An 18,967-nucleotide genomic window follows, 5' to 3' on the forward strand; every position below is an offset into this window, starting at 1 on the left:
CCATGCACATGGTTCAGGATGTCTCTCCTCTATGTCTATAGTCCAAGCAATGAAAAAGGGGAAAGAGGAGGGGAGGGAATTCTCCTTCCTTTTAAGAACATCATCTGAAAGTTGCATTTATAGCTTCTGCTCACATCCCATTGTGAACACCATTGCTGGATCACACTTACCTGCAAAGGAGGCTGGAATATGTATTTTTTCTTAATCTGGAGGCCATTGCTACACTACAATGTTTCTATGGTATAGGAGAAAGAATGGATATTGGGGAACAGCTAATGGGCTCTGCTACTCATATGACATCCCATTATCATCCCTTACCATGATTTTTGTCCCAAGTTTCCAAATGAAAAAATTAAGGCTCAGAAAGCATAAACAGTGTTATATGAAACAAGAGATGCTTAGAAAGTGTACACAATTTGCATACTGCCACCATGTCAAGAACTGTTCATTTTACTTCTTTCCAAGCTAACAAGGTAGCCAGCATAGTTGCATGGATTCCTGAATCAGAAATAAAGGACTCTGTTACTCACAGCATAGCAGGCAGCACACGCTTCCTGTTCTCTTGGTTCTTCTGGCCCTCTGAATCCCATAGGGTGATATGGAGTTGTCCAGGGAGATGCTGCAACACAGTGGTTTTGCATCACAATTGAGGGAATTCCAACTTAGGAACCTCCAATCTTTTAAAGAGGCTGCAAAAAAACCTGCCCCCACCTTTGCCTTGGAGAGAAACACTTTCTCTAATATCCTAGTAAAGAATCAGATTACTCTATCATGGAGGAAGAAACCATCTATAACCTCCAATGCATTTTCTAGTGATATAAACACCCTTGAAAGATAGGTCAAGGCAGGTCAACAAAAGGCAGTCAGTCTTTCTGTTGACAAGGCATGCAGAAACCTGAGAGACCCATGGAGAATTTCCTCCCAACACAGAGCTCGTTTTGCTATTTTGCTAACAATTAAGGTCCTTCTTCAACAAGTCTCCCAAAGAATGCCAACCATGCTTCTATTATGACGGTTCTTACTTTTTATTAACTGTTTTGACCACTGGCTCTCCAAACTAGAATGTCAGTTCCTCGGAGGCAGAGGTCATGGCTTTTACTTTTATATTCCTAGGACCTAACACATTTCTTGAACCACAGAACATGTTCAATAACTATTTTGAATGAAGCTTTCTTAAGGTATATTAGAATGAGGTTTACTTAAGAAATAGAAAAAAAAAATCAGTAAGCATCATATGGTATTGAATTCACTAAGGGTGCCCTCTGCATGGGTCTACGGCAGATGGCTAATTTTCATGATTCAGGCCTCAAAGACCACTCCCCTGACCGCTCTATAGAAAATATCGCTCTAGATATGTCTTCCTAGAATTTATCAGTACCTGATATTATCCTCTTTGTTTCCTTACCTGTTTATTGCCTGGCTCTCCCTCCTGGAATATAAATGCTATGAACCTATTCAGTCCATGACTCTAGCCTTACAACCTGAATCAGCGTTGGGCCTATAATAGGAGTTTCATAAATACTTTTGAATGAATAAATGTTGGAATAAATTCATTGAACATTTACCGAGTTCATACCATTTGCTAGGAAACAAATGTTGTGACAGTGTCTCAGTGGCACACAAAGACTGTTGTTACTTTAGGTGGCTTTTATTAAGAAATAATTCCATACCAGCATTGAGTTGAGTGACAGCATCACTTTTGTTGGGGCAATGAGCTTCCAATCCTCACTACAGGCATTCCACGCCAGCTTGGGCTGAGCCACGCACCACTGCCTTCCCCTGGTCTTGCTGGCTAAGGTGCCTGTGTCAGCAGGGAGCTTCAGTGCCTTCTCCTGGACCCAAGTCCTCTTCTGGCCCCTAGGGTGGCCATCCTTCTTACTGGGCACTCTCAGCTCTAGCCTCAGAGACCTTCCTGATCAGTTCTGTGAGTCCCACAGATGCAAGGACACTGTGCTCTTCCCATGAAGATTAGCCACTCATTCATGGCTCGTTTTCACTGGGGCAGTAGGTGGTCATCAGATCCTCTCTCACCTTTCCTTGGCTTCTTCTGCCTCTCCTGAAGCAGTCTTTCCCATAAAGTCTTTCCTAGGGATCCTTTGAGTGCTGGAGTGTCCCAGCACTGTTCTCTGAAACAAAGTAGTCAATTTGTTTTTTAAGGATGTATCAATATTCATTTTGTTCATTACTCACTGACTTCCAAAAATGATATGAAGCAGAAAAATGTCAATACTGAACAACAAAAACAGTAAAATCTCTTGGGGTGGGGGATGATCATTATGATTTGTTTAAACACTGACAAATATCATTATCAACAGTGAATGTGGAGATGCAGCATGAGGGGAATGACCAGAGGTAAATTACTGGTAGATCTAATTTTTCAAACCACCATTGATTCTATATGAATTATTATAGGAGAGATTTGTACAGAACATTAGATTAAAGGCCTAGTAGTAATAATAAATATCAAGCATTTCCCCAATTTTATAAGTGAAGAAATTACCACAGAGAAGTCAAATAATTTTCCAAGAGTCACAAAATAAGCAAATGATAGAGCACAGATTCAATTCAGGTTTTCCATCTTCATTTCCCTTGAACTTATCTCCATCAGAGATTACTGAAGCATTGAGAAGACAGAAACTAGAAAGGATGGAAACAGAGTTCAAGTGTAAGCTCATTATTCAAGTGGTGGAAAGGCATGAGGAAGAACGTGGGTCATGGCTGGTGGAGTATTTTTGTGTATTAATAACAACAAGATTGTATTCAAGGTTGAATATCCCCCAAAAGAGTCTAAATCACCAATTTGTATGCTAACTTAAGATTCTTGAAATGGAAAACAATTTCTGTCCACTTTATTTTAAAACTGTGCCAGTTATAAGAATCATTCAAATATCAGTCACATACAATTTGCGTTAGAGAATGAGGACCAGAAAAAAAATCTCTAGTAAGAGATCTCTGCAACTCAGAAACACATTTCCCTCCAATGTTAACTATCAACTAGACTTAAAAGGGAGCATTTTTTAAAGAAATAAACCTGAGTAAAACCCTGAGTTAAATAATTTTCTACCAGATTTCAAAGGATTCACTTCTTTTGAGCTCATGTTTACCTACGTAATGAATAGACTGTTATTTATGACAACAGTTCCCAGGGGTTGGCTTTATTACAGTACATTAAGTAAAATTAATTTGCCATTATTTTCTATAGTTACTCTTTAGTCTTTCCCTAAAGATTTTCAATCTCACTCTCTCTCTCACTCTCTCTCTCTCTCTCTCCTTCCAGAGAAGAAATGTAAAAAATATTTCACCCTCATCATATCCTATCACTGAGAAGAGACCTGATTTCTCACTTTAGATAGGAAGGCTCCAAAGACAAGAAGAAAAAGCAGGTCATACTTGTTCTGCAATGTTAAAGCATATGTCAAGGCCCCTGCAAAAAGATAATGTCGACCTTTTCCAGATACCCAGTCCCTTTCTTTTGCTCTTAAGAGGGTTGGGGAGTTGATAATAGTTTTAAAAGAAGTATTTGGGGCCCTGAGTGTTTCATTCTGGTGTTTAAAACTATAAGAAAATACAGATTCAAAGCTCAATATCAAAAGAGAGATACTATTTCAGTTCAAACATTCTTAAAAATAAAGACCCCCTCTATTTCTATTTCTCATAGAATGGTGAGATTTGTAAACTTTTCCCATTTTAATGGCCGCCTGGAGTAAAAACTGTAGAGTCTGCTCTAGAATTGTTGCCATCTAATCTGATAATGCATTTTACAAAGCAGCAAAAGCATAGAATGTGTAGGGGGAGAATATTTTGTTTCAGTGAGAGCCATCCTTCACCTGGTATGAAATGACAGTGCTGGATTCTGTATCATCAGCAAGAAAAATTACACTTGTCAGGCTGTGTGTATGCAGTTAGCCTTGATTATTCTTATCTGTCAAGCCAAGAAATTATCCGAAACTTAAATTGACCCAATTGATAGAATTCTGCTTAAAAGCATGAAGAAAATAGTTATAAATTTATTTTATAATTTTCAGAAAATATCTGAGAATGAGAACTGACTCCAGAGACATAAATAGCCTAACAGGATAATTAAAATTATAATTAAGTAAAACCAAGCCATCCCAAGCCTATTTAGCTGAATAATCCCCCACCCACCCACTCAGGATTATCGTGGCATTTGAAAGAGGGATGGTGAAGAAATCACTTTCTAGGATTTTCCAATGTGATGGCGTCTTCCAGACTGTCAGAGCTGAGAAAAGGCCAAGAAGAAACAAATACCAGGGTAGACAACGTGGCTATTACACCGCTCCCTAGTCAGTCCTACTTTACCATCAGTGGCTGTGTGGCCAAGGAAACTGACCTTACACTCCTCACCTCCAGTTTCCTCATCTCCAGAATTTCTGAGACAATAACAACATGCATCACAGAGTTGTTATAAGGGATAAGTGACAGCAGGTATAAGTGTTATGGGGATATTTTGTATTCAGTATCACCATTACTATGAGTAATGCATCAGAGGGGAAGTAAAGAGTATTCCAGAACAGCTGAAGAAGATGATGATACTAAATATACTGAGCTGGGTGTTAAAGATAGAAGAGTTTCTGTGTAGAGCTGTAAGTTCAAACTGGAAAAGCCTCCATGTACACTGAGAACAGGACTCTGAGAATGGAGAGGAGGGGAGGCCTCAAGCAGCTTCTTCTCTCTCCTATTAAGTACAGCCTCCAGAATGCCTGTCTCAGGTAAGAAACAGGACAATTAAAATGAGGAAAGTCTGTGAGGAAAAGGGTTTCTGATCCATGGACCACATAAGCCACACTCCCAGCTCAGAAAGGAACTCAAGGTCTCCAGCTACATATATTTTTCTTACTGTTTAAAAATCAATAGCTACCACACACACTAGGATGGCTAAAACCACAATGATAGACAATAACAAGTATTGGCAATGATGTGGACAAACTGGAACCCTGCACACTGATATAGGGATGGAAAACAGTGCAGCCTCTTTGTAAGACAGTTTGGAATTCCATATAAACATAGAGTTACCATGAGACTTAATGCCATTCCTAGGTATATACTCAAGATAAATGAAAACTATGTACACACAAAAACATGCACATGAATGTCCATAGACACAGTATTCATAATAGCCAAAAAGTGGAAACAACCCAAATTCCCATCAACTGCTGAATGGATAAACAAAATGTGGTATATCCATATGATGGAATATTATTCAACCACAAAAAGAAATGAAGTATTCACCTTGAAAATATTACTCTGAGTGAAAGAAACCAGACACAGAAGGCCACATATTGTATGATTCTATTTAAGTGAAATGCCCAGAATAGGCAAAGCTGTAGAGACATAGAGTAAATTGGTGGTTGCCAGGGGACTGGGGGATGAAGGGGATGGGGTTGGCTGATAATGTGTGTAGAGTTTTTGTTTTTGTTTTTTTGAGATGATAAAAATGCTCTGAATTAGACAGTGGTTGTGGCTGTTCAACTTTGTGAATATATTAAAAACCATGAAATTGGATAATTTAAAAGCGTGAATTTATGATATGTGAATTAGATCTCAATTAAAAAATAATACGAGAGAAAAATCAACTGCTGATATAATACATCATACTAAATCAAGTTGAAAGCAAATGGAGTCTTAAGTTTTACAAAGGCTTTAGTGAGCCTACATGAGTCACGTAATTCTTTTCCACTTCTTCATTTTCCTCATCTAGAGGAAGAAAGGAACATCTGCCACCCACATTTGTGATAAGATCTGAGTATATTTTTGAAAAGCCTGTGTTTTCCAATGAAAGGTGATATACAAATACAAGGTAACAAATACAGGAAACGTTGAACACTAGGTAGCTTTAAACAGAGTCACAATGTGGCAGTTGAAGCTTGAACATATGGGCAGGTATTCATTCTCCAAAGCCAGGGAGCAGCCCATTGGATGCACTGTGGCTCTAAGTGGATCACCCACAGGGCAGAGCCTGGGACACACACACACACACACACACTGCTTTGAGATTCAAGCGTTAGGTTATTACTCCAATCATCAGGGTGTCTTGAATATTAAGTTCTATTTTCAAAATAGATAATCTTGACAAAATTGTCAATTCTGATTACTCTTTTAGAAAATAATGCAGAACATTCTTCATCTGGCTGAGAAGAAAAACGGTGCTTCTGAGGTGCTGTTCACATCACTTTTGATGCAATCAAAGGGATTTCTGTCCTCTTCCTTCAGATTTATTTCAAGACAATAGACAGGAAGAATAAGATACCAAAATGAGTAAAGGGTACTTTACCCCATTTTCTAGATAGTAAACACTATTAGTTCAACATTCTACGGAAGGGAGAAGCAGTCTAGGAAGGGCTGTGCCTTGAACCCCTGAGTTCTAAACAGCCATTGCAAATCCTGGCTGCCTATCCTTAACTCACCATAAAATAAACACATTTCCAACAAAAGAATCCTCCTGCTCCTTAGTCATGATTGACACAAATGCGTCTAGGATTTCTACTGTGAAAAACCTGAAGCAGGGAGTCAGAGCCACAGTCCACTTTCCCCACATGGCTTCTTTGTGCCACCCCTGCTCCTCACTGCTACGCAGATGCACATGGGGGAGAACATGTGTACTTTCATTGAGCAGAGAAACACATGCCTGCTTCCTGCATCCCCTAACATCTCCTCAGAGCCACCAGCTGAAGGATAGGCAAAGCTGAATCACATGTTGGGCAGAAAGGCCCTGGATCTAGTGGACCATCTCTTCCCTCCAGTCCTTCCCTCCCTTTACAACAACTAGAAAAGGAGAAATGACAGACAGGCTAAGATGTGGAAACCTAAACACTGATTGATAAAATTTAATATCTGTGTCTTTAGGGAAAATTTCTCTTCCACTTCCCAAATTCCCCTTTCATCCCACAGAAGAAGGCATTTCCACCAACTCCACTCTCAGAAATTCCATAAAGGAAGCATCTATTCTTCTCAATTCCTCTTTCCTTGCTCTTCCTTATGGAAATGGAAGTGATTGATAATATGATTGGTTAATTTGCCTCAGGTCAAGAGACAGGGTCCTGCTGTCATCTTAGGTACCTAAAAGCAAATGGGGATCTAGGTTTTACAAATGCTGGATACCCAAGTTTGATGGTGGCAGACATCCTCTGTGCTTCCAATTCTCATGTAATAAGTAGATCAAGCACTGGGTTTGCCAGTTGGAGAAAAGAAGCTAAAAGGAAGGTAAAAATGGAGGGCTTGGGGTGTGAGGTGTGGGATGGAAAAGAGGGCGACAAGAGGCAGGGTAGAGCTATTCTTGACTATGTGACTTGTACATCATTTGTGCTGAAAAAAACTCCCAAATAACAATGGTTTAAAAAGATACAGGTTTTCTTCCCCCTAGCGAAATATTGTTTGAAGATAAGTAAGCCAGGACTGATAATGTGCCCCACAGTCATCAGGAACTGAGGATTTATTTCCAATTCTATATCCTTAACCTATAGTTTCTATTTTCAAGGTCACAATGAGGTTGAAAGATAGCCACTGCAGCTCTAGACATTTCACCCATGTTCCACACCACAGGAAAGAAAAAGGCGCTGGAGCAAAGCACACACATCCCAGCTGAACTAGGGGTTCCCTGGGAACCTCACCCAACAACTTCTGCTTACATCTCATGGCTACCTCCAGCCGCAAGGGAAGTTAGGATGTGTGGTCTGTTATCTCAACATAGTGCTGGCCGGAATAAAATTGTACGGATCACAGTGTGTTAGGAAAGAACAAGTGGAGAACAACTGATTAGTCACAGGAACAAAGCAGACTAGCCACATCTCCTCCTGTGGAAGGAGAGAATAGATGATGGAAAGGGAAGTTGAGACTCATTCCCCAGTGTATCCATCAGAGAGCAAAAGAACTGACAAATTTTCTTCCCCTGTGATCTAAAGCTAAGTAGAAAGTGAGGGATTTCTCTGAATAAAATAGGACCATCACCCTATTACACACACACAGACACAAACACACGTGCAAAAATAGGTCCATTTTTCATGGGCAAATGCAAAAAAGGAACATGTGTAGGGAGGAAAATGCTCCCCTCTGCACCTGTGTCTTCTAGTCAAATATTGGGGGGGGGGGGTGAGAAAGTGTATGTGTGTGTGCATGTGCGTGTCGATACAGTCCAACCCCACCGAGGTCCTGTTATAAAAGTTAACAACCCAAGTTTGTTCCTAAACAAGGATATTCCTAAAGAACAGATGGGGATCAGCATTTCCCCTGGGTCCTATCACTAAGTTAATTCTCAAAATTAGTACATGTTGTGGGGAGCAGCCCATCACAGAAAGAGGTATGAGCCTGGAGGCCAAGCTTCATTCAGGGAACAATGGGAGAGAGACAGACCAGACAGGAGAGGTCGTCCAGAACACTGCCCAGGAAAATTCCCACCACCTCTGCCAGCTGCCAAACTGCCCGTGTAGGGGGATTTCTGCTGTTACTCAATCAGCTGGTTTATCCTGCCGGAATGGCATGTTGAGAGGAGGCTGTTTATTTGTCAGCTAAATTAGTCTCTCTAGCTACTGATATAGCAGCTTTCATAAACATACGTTATGAAAACAAACGTTAAAGCCTGGGCTATTGGTTATCCTTTTCAGGAAAATTATGGACCATATTATAAACAGGAATAACAAAGACTTCTGGGAAGAACTATAGCAGAGGAGCCATCATGGTACCCTGCGAAAAGGCAACAGGACCCCCTTATGACCTCTGTCCCATAATTGAGGGAACATTGCTCTGTAACTCTGTTACTACAGACACATTAAATTGCCATTACTGGAAGTAACATGTACACATACACTTATGCATGTGCAAAAACTGACCATTTAAAAATGGACAAAGATAAGGGCCAAAAAAGTTTGATTATAGATCCACCTTAATGATATTTACCTATTTTTTCAAAAAGACACAAACACCTAAAATCTGCCTAACAATGATTTCATTTTAAGAAAACTCAACTGCTTCATTTAAAAACTGTATTTATTACTCCTGTTGGTTTTTGATAACTGTTAACGTGGGTGCTTTTAAGAGTAGCGGTTTTTGAACTCAGGGTTCTTGTTAGTCAGGGAGTGATAGTGAAAACCCTGCTTTCATGTACCTCAGGCTCCTCAGAGACTACAATTTCCAGTATAAATAAAATAAACAAAATAAAACAAAACTTAAAGTGCCACCTATATGTAATAACACCTTCAGTGCCCCCATCACTTAAAGACCAGAAATTCTATGCCTTTAGTTCCTAAGGTCATCTCAGGATTCAACTAGGCTCACCCATCTCAGTCCTTGGTGTTTTCTTAACTCTTTAGAGGTCAGCAAGGACTAGGGCCCCCAAACTTCATCCTGGTTACACCCAAGATTTTCCTCAGGCATAAGTTAACCAGCCAAAGTAAAGGATCAAGTGTAGTATCAGAAGTTTTCCTCTTTGCATTTGGCTAAATCCCAATAATCCATTTGCTAAAGGAGTGCTTTGTGCAAATGTAATTGATGTATTATATCAGCAAATGGATTACTTGCCTAGATGTCCCACCTCTAAAATGCATGCTAAAGGGGACTCAGTAACACAAGGCATGGTGAGTGTTAAGGTTCAGATCTGCCCATGATTTAGATTTGTCCACATTTGCTCTCTGATTCAGAAATGCCAGGAAAAGGCCTGAGGGCTGGACAGAGGTGAAAGAGGTCATCAGTTACAGAAGTTGGGTCTCCTCTGGAAATTGAGTTGTTGGCAGCCAGCTTAGAACACATGAGCAAGAAAATCACCGTAGTCGTTTCTTTTTAATGGAAATGACTCAAATAGTTATCCTGGAGAAATGTGTTCTAAAAATTGATCTCCCTGGGGCTGAGATAAACTGGATACACTCAAGGGGGAAAGGAGCAGGGGTTAGCAAATTTATTACTGGTCACAACACTTACTAGATGTGTTACTCTGACCATGTTTCTTAACCTCTCTACACCTTTAAGTTTTCTTATTTCTAAAATGGGAGTCTTGGGGGTAATGCAATTTTTGAAAAAAAAAATGATCTAAATGCAGCCCTAGAACAAAGAGCACGATGCCTAATAAATGTTGAGCTTCCTTATCTCTCCTCAAGAGGAACATTCATTACTAGATCAGAGGATAATATTAGTAACCACAGTATGCCCTGCTAGGTCAAGTTTTACCTCTGACTTACCAAATTGCTTATGTAATGGTATCTAAACAGGAATCACATGGAAGCCTTGTGAAAAGCACATTGCCTCCCCATAACAGGAGGCTGGGATTGAGCAAGTTTGGGGAGGAATCTGCATTTTAACAACCTTGCTGATGATTTGGAAATATGCCAAAGCTTGAAACCTTATAGGTTAGGGCAATGTCAATATAATGACAGAAAACAGTCATTCTAATTTACTCTAATAACTTTATCACTAAAGTAGATTAAAAGATAGATCTGATCAGTTAATAAAATTACAAATCTACGCTTTTTAAAACTCTTTGTAAGTACTGCCTAAGTCTCTTAGTGCTTCAATTTAGCTAAGCCATGAAGTAGAAACTATAAAGCTTCCTGACTTCACAGATGGTAAAATTCCAGTTCAAATGCCATGCCGCTCAGTGAAACCTCCCTGACAATTTCATCCTCCCTTGTGGGATTAATCAAATCTCTTGGTTCCTGGCTATGAGTAAACTGTATTTAGATTCATTGTCTACATGGCCCCACCAACTGTGAGCTTCTGAAAGGGAAGACACTAGCCATGCTATCTTCCCTCTGCTTTGACACAGTCCCAGGCACATAGCAAGCATTAAATAAATGTGTGCTGAATTTCGCTGTAAATATCTTAATTTACACTTATTCTATAAAAATAAGAGTATGTAGAAAATTTAGACATAACTAATGGCAACATTTTGAAATATGTTTTTACATTTGCAAATCCATTAACCTCTTCAAGAAAGATGTTTCCTAATCTCAAGTTATTTCTCTTAGGAAGGAAAAGTGAAGCAATTTGCTTAAAAACTTCCTCTTAAGTTAAATATTGATTTAGCATCACTTACTATTATAAGCCCCTCTTCTCTGCTGTGTAATTGTTTTTAAATGGATTGGCAATGGATGAATAATAAGGGACTCCCTTTACAAATATTTAAAGACCCCGTTCAAAACGAGACCAAACCAAAACAGAAATCTCTTTCTATGTCAGTTTAGTGAGCGCTTTATTATGCTTCCTAAGCACACAGTATTAGAAAACGCCGAACACACACAACCAGTTTCTCTCCTGCTGAAATGACATGAGAGAAGATTTCGGCAAAGCACTGAGGGGAATCAGTAATTACCCACTGACTTGACATGCATGTACATGAACAGAGGAGCCAGAAGCAAAGTGGCAGCAGTAGTGTAGAGTTTTGTGGAGAAGTGGCTTCCATAAACTGGTCCCTGTCCTTAGGGGGCTCGAAGTCTGTGGAAAAGACAGAGATGTGAACAATTCATAACCAGGCAAGGTGGAACATGCCTTGTAAAAGATATAGAGCTGTGCTATGGGAATGAAGAAAAAGGAAGAGCTGCCTGGGGATCAGGCTGGGCAGACTGGAAAACATCTGATCCAAGTCTTGAAGGACTGAATAGGAGTTCACCCAGAGATATTCCTATAAACAGGTACTATGATTCTCAAGGTTATTTTTAGATAGTTCAGGTCAGCACCCTCAAGAAGAGTTTTTTTTTTTTTTTTTTACGTTTAATAATAAAATATATGAGCCAATGAAGGATCACAGGGAGTAGAGTTGCCTCAGCAGATGCTAACAGCCTAGCCAATATGTTTAGACTACATAAAATCCAGTTATGCTCACAAAAATTCAGGCAGCAAGAAGACCCATTTAGCAGGAGAGGAAAAAGGAAGGACACATAAACTATAAAGGATTTATTCATTCTCCCCAGTAAAGACTAAGCCCCTTCATGTGCTTTTGTTAATTCATGCATTTTCTAATTCATAGCCTAGAGACACATTGTGCTGTTTTAAAATAGCTGTTACAGATAAGCTACAAGACTTTATTTAGACAACATCACCTTAATTTTTATTTCTGCCTCATTCAGCTCAATGTCTTCTCATTTGTTGGGAGTCATAAATTGGGTATCTAATTAGATTATTTAGCGACACCTAGTGGCAGAGATTGGAACCAAAGGCTACTTTTTAAAAGTGAAGTTTGTGCCTCTATCTTCATGCTTTGGTCCAAGAAAGCCTTTATGTTTCAAGTTTTCTTTTCAACACATTCTAATGATATTTGACGGTTAATTTTATGTGTCAACTTGACTGGGCCGATAGGTGCCCATATTAAACATTATTAGTGTGTGTAAGAGTGTTTCTGATAAGATTAGTATTTCAATCAGAGGACTCAGTAAAGTAGATCACCCTCTCCAAAGTGAGTGAGCATCAATACTTGAGGACCTGAATGGGAAAAAACGCAAAGGAAGGAGTAATGTGCCTGTCTGCCTAAGCTGGGACATTGATCTTCTCCTGCCCTTGGACTGGGATTTATGCCATCGGCTCCCCTGGTTCTCAGGTCTTCAGACTTAAACTGGAATTACACCACTGGCCTTTCTGGGCCTCCAGCTTGCAGACAGTAGACTGTGGGACTTCTCAGCTTCCATAATTGCATGAGTCAAATTCTCCATAATGAATCTTTTCAGGTCTGTAGCTATATCCGTATCTTATTGGTTCTGTTTCTCTGGAGAACCCTAATTCTAGATACTAAAGCAAATTCAAACAAGCAGTTTGATCTGAAATACAATTGACTAGCGAGAAAAAAAGGGAAGGAGAAGGACAAGATGGAGGGAGAGAGAGGAAGAGAAGCCTGGCTAAAGCTGAAGGGGTGCATTAAAATTGCAGAGGAGCCAAGATTAGTCACGAGGCTATTTATTTATTTGGCCACATTCATATAAAGAAATAGAAGGAAAGTCCACTCCTTGATGCAGACGATGTAATGAGAACATATGACAATCTGAAAGAAAGACCAATGTTTTATTCCTGTCTTTTCCACTCAGATTTGAAAGTAAAGAATAAACAAGTTTAGCTGATTTTGAAGTCCAAGATACATCCAAATTTAGACTTTTTTCTTATTTTCATAAATTATAAAAGGCCTTTCCCACTTCTAAATCTGTGTCCTCCACCCCTTCTTTATTCACCTTATCAGATTAACTTATTCTTCCCACTAAATGGATGTCTTGAGATGTGAACATTAATCTCATTTAGTGCAACATTCACAGGTGCTCTAAAAATAAAGTGGTGATTTGCTACCCTGGCATATCCTGTCAGAAAACCAATCAATCTACCTAGGTAATAAAAAAGCAAAACAAGTAAGAGTCACTAATAAAATTAATTTAAAAAACAAAAATATAACAAAACTATTAGAAGAAAGTGTGAGCACGTGACAACTTTGAGTTGAAGGTGTGAGTCCTAGACAAATCTCATTGGGAGGTTCTGAGGGACTTCACATGAGAAACCACTTCCATAAACCTTTGAGAAAACACAGAGAACAGGAGTAATGCTAAAGGACTGGACCCAAATTACAAACTAGAACAAATTTTTGAGAATGCAGACCAGGGGGCCCCCAATACGATTTTAGAGCAACGAATTAAGCACGAATCTTCCCTTGCTTCCCATGCTCCCACTCCCTTTCCAACAATGGGGTTCACCACATAGAACTTAAGCCCTTTAAGGCTCTGGGCCCATCGGAACTTTATCTGAAACATTAGGAGCTACTTGCCCCTTGGAGGTAGAATTCAGAGATGGTGGTGTATGGAGCAGCTCTGATTCTGATGCCTGAATGCTCCATGGTCTCCTTTGCTCCTGGGCTCCACACAGCACAGTGGCTAGTCAATCTTCACTCATCTCTTCTTTTAAGTGCTCTTCCTTCTGTCTGAAGTGTCCACTTAATACACTGCTATTCACCTTCCAGATGCCAAGAGACTATCACCTCCTTTGGGGATCCTTCCCTAATTTCCCCCCAACCCAGTTGTTAATTCTTAGCCATATAATAACCCAGTTACTGTAGTAATTTATTCTTATGACTATCTTTTCTATTAAACCATAACCTCCATGGGGAGAGCCATGCAATGTAGCCTTCACTACCAGTAAAGACTATTTTTGTTATTGATTAAATATTTATTAAGCATCTAGTATGTACTGAGTGCTGATATGGGCCTTGGGGATACAATGATGAACAAGATGCAAGTCCTGCCCTCAAAGTACTTATAATCTGGTAGGAAAGACAAATAAGGAAATAAATCATTTTGGTATGTTCTAGTAAATGCTGATTGGGATAAGCACAGAGTTCTGAGAAGCACAGAGCAGAATCATTCGGTTGGTTTATGGAAGAGTCTGGGAAGGCTTCCTGGAGGAAGAGAGGGTGGGTAAGGACCATGGGAAGCATTCCAGGCAGTGCAAAGGCACAAAGGCATGAATCTGCACTGTGTGTGCTACCACACGTGAGGCCCAGTGGCCTCCCTGGTGCTGGTCCCTGCCCCTACAATCCATCCTCTATATTGTCACCTGAGTGTTCCCCTTTACATGCAATATACAAACATACAAATAGAAGGACGGTCTCTCTATATTCAGATTTCTTTAGTGGATCCGTCACCTGCAGGAGAAATCTAGCTCCTTAACATAACTTGTAAGCCCCATCATGCCTCAGCTTTCATGCCTACACTGGTACTGTACCAGCCTACACTGGTACTGTGCCCATATTTTTGGATGAACAAGTAAGTTACCAGAAGATTGAGTACATAGTGAATTGCAGGGGGAAGAGGATAAAGAAGGAATAAAAGAAACTTATTTCATTTTTATACTCCCTAATCCTCCCATCCTCACAGGGCTTTGTCAGGTGTCCAGATAATGTTTGCATAGCAAAAGGTCAAAACATTAATGAATAAAAATATATTTTATGTTATTTATTTATTTTGAGCTCACTTCATTTTAAAAATGGCTTTAAGTGTCTAGAACAATATTGGTACTTTTTACTTTTTTTTTTTAAGTTTCTACTTCTTGAACTTCCCGTATACCATAATATATTAGGCACTTTTCAGGCACTTTATCTTGGTAAAAAGCCATAAACATACAATGAGGAAGGTACTATGGTAACCTCATTTTCCAGATGAAAAAACTAAAATTTAGGGAGGTTAAGGGACAGGCAAAATGTCGCAGTTAGTAAGTGGCAGAGCTGAAATTTGAACCCAGCACTATTTGACTATAGCGTCCATGTTCTTAATACTCTGCGTGGGCTGAACATACTGACTTGGTCTAGACCCTCACATGGATCAGAGGAGAAGGGAGCAACCAAGGTCATTTAGGTTATGATATGGGGATTGGCTCCTAAAGGGCCAGCAACGAGAGACCTAATCTCTACTGTTGCAAGCCCAGGATCCATTCAAACCAGCATCAGCATTCATATGCAGGGAAATCTAATCCAGTGGCTGAAGGTACAGGATGGAAGGCAGTCCAAACATAAGGTGTCCATAAGTCATACCAGTAATTGGGTCAAGGTTTCAAGGGTCATATCTGTATGAAGTGGTATCTCCAAAGTGAACTAGGATTACGAGATCCAGGTTTTGGCCAATTGATAACAGAGGAGCAGGTAAAGGATAGGTAAAAATTAGTACTGCCCTCCCCTAGACATCATCAAGCCAACTTGGGACTCAAGAAACTGGAGCTCTAGGCAGAAAATTGGTATGAGAGCTCAGTCTATGGAGACACCAAGTACACAGAGGCTGACAAAAGCCTCGTTTAGTGGGCACCTGGCTGAATTCAAGTGCTTCCTAGACACCAATGTATCAGGCAGCAAGACTGATTCTAATCTCTGCCTGTTGGGGGTGTGTGACATCTATATGTCTCCCTATCCCTATTGGATGGCCCAGAGGATTGAGGAAAGCAGGGAATGACTGTGAAGATTTGTGGCATTTTTATAGGATCTCCCCAAAAGCCATGAAACATGACAGTGGGATTTCAGGCTGGTGCAGGAGTTATTTGGGGAAGAGAAACATTGTATACTGTCCCTTAAATAAAACCGGTACCAAAGGTCCTTACTTTATGAAAACCTTCTGTTACTTACAGTTTTAACATTTAAGGGTACAAGGAGAAAATAAAGCATGTTAATACTTAACAGTCCTACTTTTAACTGGTGCTTTATCCTAAATGATACTAGGCAAGTAGTAATCATTTATCAACATTTTTGGTGAAAAGGTTGATATTTTCAAATTGTGTTGTAAAAGCAGTTAAATGTTAAAATAAAAATACACATTACAGTATATGGAGATGTAATACCAACCCTTAAGTGTCCTTACCAGCAAAAGATGGTATTGTTTTATTTTCCTCAGAACAGAATCTGACCTATGCTATCTTTTCCCATGGAGTTATTTTGAATAAAGATCTGCTGGACTGAAAGACAATGTGTAGTTGAAGTATTTTGTCACCATCAGAATCAATAATAGCAATAACAATTATTACAATCAATGTATAAATATACTATAAAATGCATCAAAAATCAGATGTATTAGTAGATCCATGGGAGGAAGAATAGATAAATAGATACATGATAGTGGAAGTTGAGTACACAATGCTCATGGTAGAATCTAGGTGTTGGGTACATAGATGTTTACTTTAAAATTCTTCCAACGAAGCTGTATGTTTTAAGTTTTTCATAATGATATGTTAGGAAAAAGAGTAAGTGGGAAACAAAGCAAAATAGTTCCAGGATTACAAAATATTAATGTATGAGATTTCTTCAAAATTGTTTTACCAGATATTTATTAGCTACAATTTAAATAAATATCGAAGAATTTCAAGAGGCCTTCCCTAATACTAACAATAAGTAAAAACACAAGATGACTTTCAATGAGAAAGATATATATATATATATATATATATATATATATATATATATATATATTTATCTGAATCATACATAAGTGAATGTATTTACCTAGATTACCTATATACATGTATATATGCATATAGATGTATGTTTGTATGTATGTACATAAGTATTAGAAGATGTAGAGAATGAAGAAGTGTTAAAGGAACCATGAAAAACTGCAAAAACTTTAGACAGATCTGAAAGGTGAGGTTTGACCATTTTAGATTAGAAAAGCAACCAAAAAACGTCATCTAAAATATGTTGAAGAAAGCCCAGGATGAATTGGTTGGTAACTATAACAGTGCAAGACAAATATGAATATGCATGTTCCCTGTTACCATTGATCTGTGTGAATCACACTTGGCTGTGAATCACACTCACTGGTGAGACGCTGAAGAGTTCACTCCTCTAAAACTCAGATTTAGTACGTCTAGGGTGAGACTTGGGCATCTGTACTGTTTTCAGTGCCAGAGGAGATTCCCATGCACAGCTGGTTTTGCGCACTATTTCCTTGCCCCTGAAGCGGCAGACAGCAAATTATTTCTTAGTCATGAGAGCAGCTGAACCTATAAATTTCTTTTTAAATTATTGGTCCTCGCTGTTCTTGCCTCCCATTTTGTTCAGCTCTGTTCTGTTCGTTGAAAGGATGTTATTTTCTCCAGGGCTCCAATAAACCGTCATTTCACACTTGAATAAAATTCATTTCTAAGATCTAATTGTGGTTTTTTTTTTTAAGACTTGAGGAGAGGAAGTTGGTCAAACAAGGTTTCCAAAGGGGAAATAAACATGCAGGGAGAGGGGTGATATCGGTTCACAAGCCCTGGAGAAACACTTTTCTCTTTTGTCATTTTGAAGAACTCTGAAGATTTGAGGTAGGACATCATCAGCTCGTTGGGTTCAGAAGAGAGCAGGGTGATCACACACTGCAGTGTGCCTGCAAGAGTCCTGGCTTATGTCTGCCATGCCAGTTTAACTGTTAATAATGTCCCTTTTCACTCTTAAAAGTACCCTGACTTCAGACAACAAATTACAAGGTCACCCCAAGGTTAAGTAAAAGTGTCTACGGTATCAGATTATAAATATAGACTTGGCAAGTTTCTTAACCTCTGAGCCTTTGTACCTTCATTTGTACACTGAGAATGCTATCTTGCAGTCCTGAGGGTTAAATGAAGGGGAAACGCCTGGCTGCAGGTCAGGCACTGTGTGGAAGCTCAGCAAGCAGCAGTGGGTAATACCAGGGCTTAGAATCCAGCCTGCCTGAAGTTCAGTCAGGACTCCATCACCTTGGAGCAGTGTGACTGGGAATAATTTTCTCCTATCAATTCCTCAGTTTCTTATCTGTAAAATGGATATAGAGAGTCCCTGCCTAGCAGAGTGTGCTGTAAGAATAAAATGAGTTAAAATATACATAGTGCCTCGAACGATGCCTGGCACATAGTGTATAGTCAGTAAATGTAATATATTATTATTATTCCAAAGAAACTTAAATTTTTTAATCTCACCTTGCAGATAAAATGACATCTCAATTTGAAGGTGTCTTATCTGGTATAAAAATGTTTAGGGTGAAACTGAGACTCATAAACTGTTGCCTTCCATTTTGACTTTGGCTGTTCTATTATTTTGTATTCATGAACTACAGCTATTTTTACTCCTTTTAAAATTTTGTGTTTTGTTTTTGTTTTTGTTTTTTGCATGAGTCCTCCAAACCTCTTCCAGTTTGTTCTCTTGCTGTCATCACTGTCTTAATTCCCATTCTAGGAAAGTGGAACCCCGCAGGGCTGCATCTGGGCATGACCTTGCTGTCCCTGCCTTCTTCATGAGATGAAGGGTTGGGGAAGGAATAAAAGAGCATGGACCATGTGATAAATGGGAGACTGTGCCCAGAAGCTAAAGGGAAATTGACAGTAGAACACCTGTTTCAACCAAAGCCTTCAGCCTAAAGGATCTAGAAAGAAACACAGCATCTAGGGATAGGGAGGTAGGAATAAGAGACTTAAAATTTTTCATGAATACTTCCAACCTCAAAGTTCATGACTAATATTTCTTTCTCTTTATGTAAGTAAAACAAGATGGTAGGTTAATACC

The 18,967-nt window shown here is 39.3% G+C and overlaps 1 long non-coding RNA gene across 1 annotated transcript in view; it reads right to left on the minus strand.

Annotated features, from left to right (window-relative positions):
- Positions 1-469: 469 nt before the first annotated feature.
- LOC116667669 overlaps positions 470-18,967 on the minus strand; it is an 89,102-nt gene continuing 70,604 nt past the window's right edge. Inside the window, exons 2-3 of the long non-coding RNA XR_004324628.1 lie at positions 1,671-2,126; positions 470-619 (exon numbers count right to left, since the gene is read on the minus strand). This is a non-coding gene — a long non-coding RNA (uncharacterized LOC116667669). The remainder of the gene's footprint in view (positions 620-1,670; positions 2,127-18,967) is intronic.

Source organism: Camelus ferus, chromosome 12 (genome assembly GCF_009834535.1).
Source record: "Camelus ferus isolate YT-003-E chromosome 12, BCGSAC_Cfer_1.0, whole genome shotgun sequence".
NCBI lineage: Eukaryota > Metazoa > Chordata > Mammalia > Artiodactyla > Camelidae > Camelus > Camelus ferus.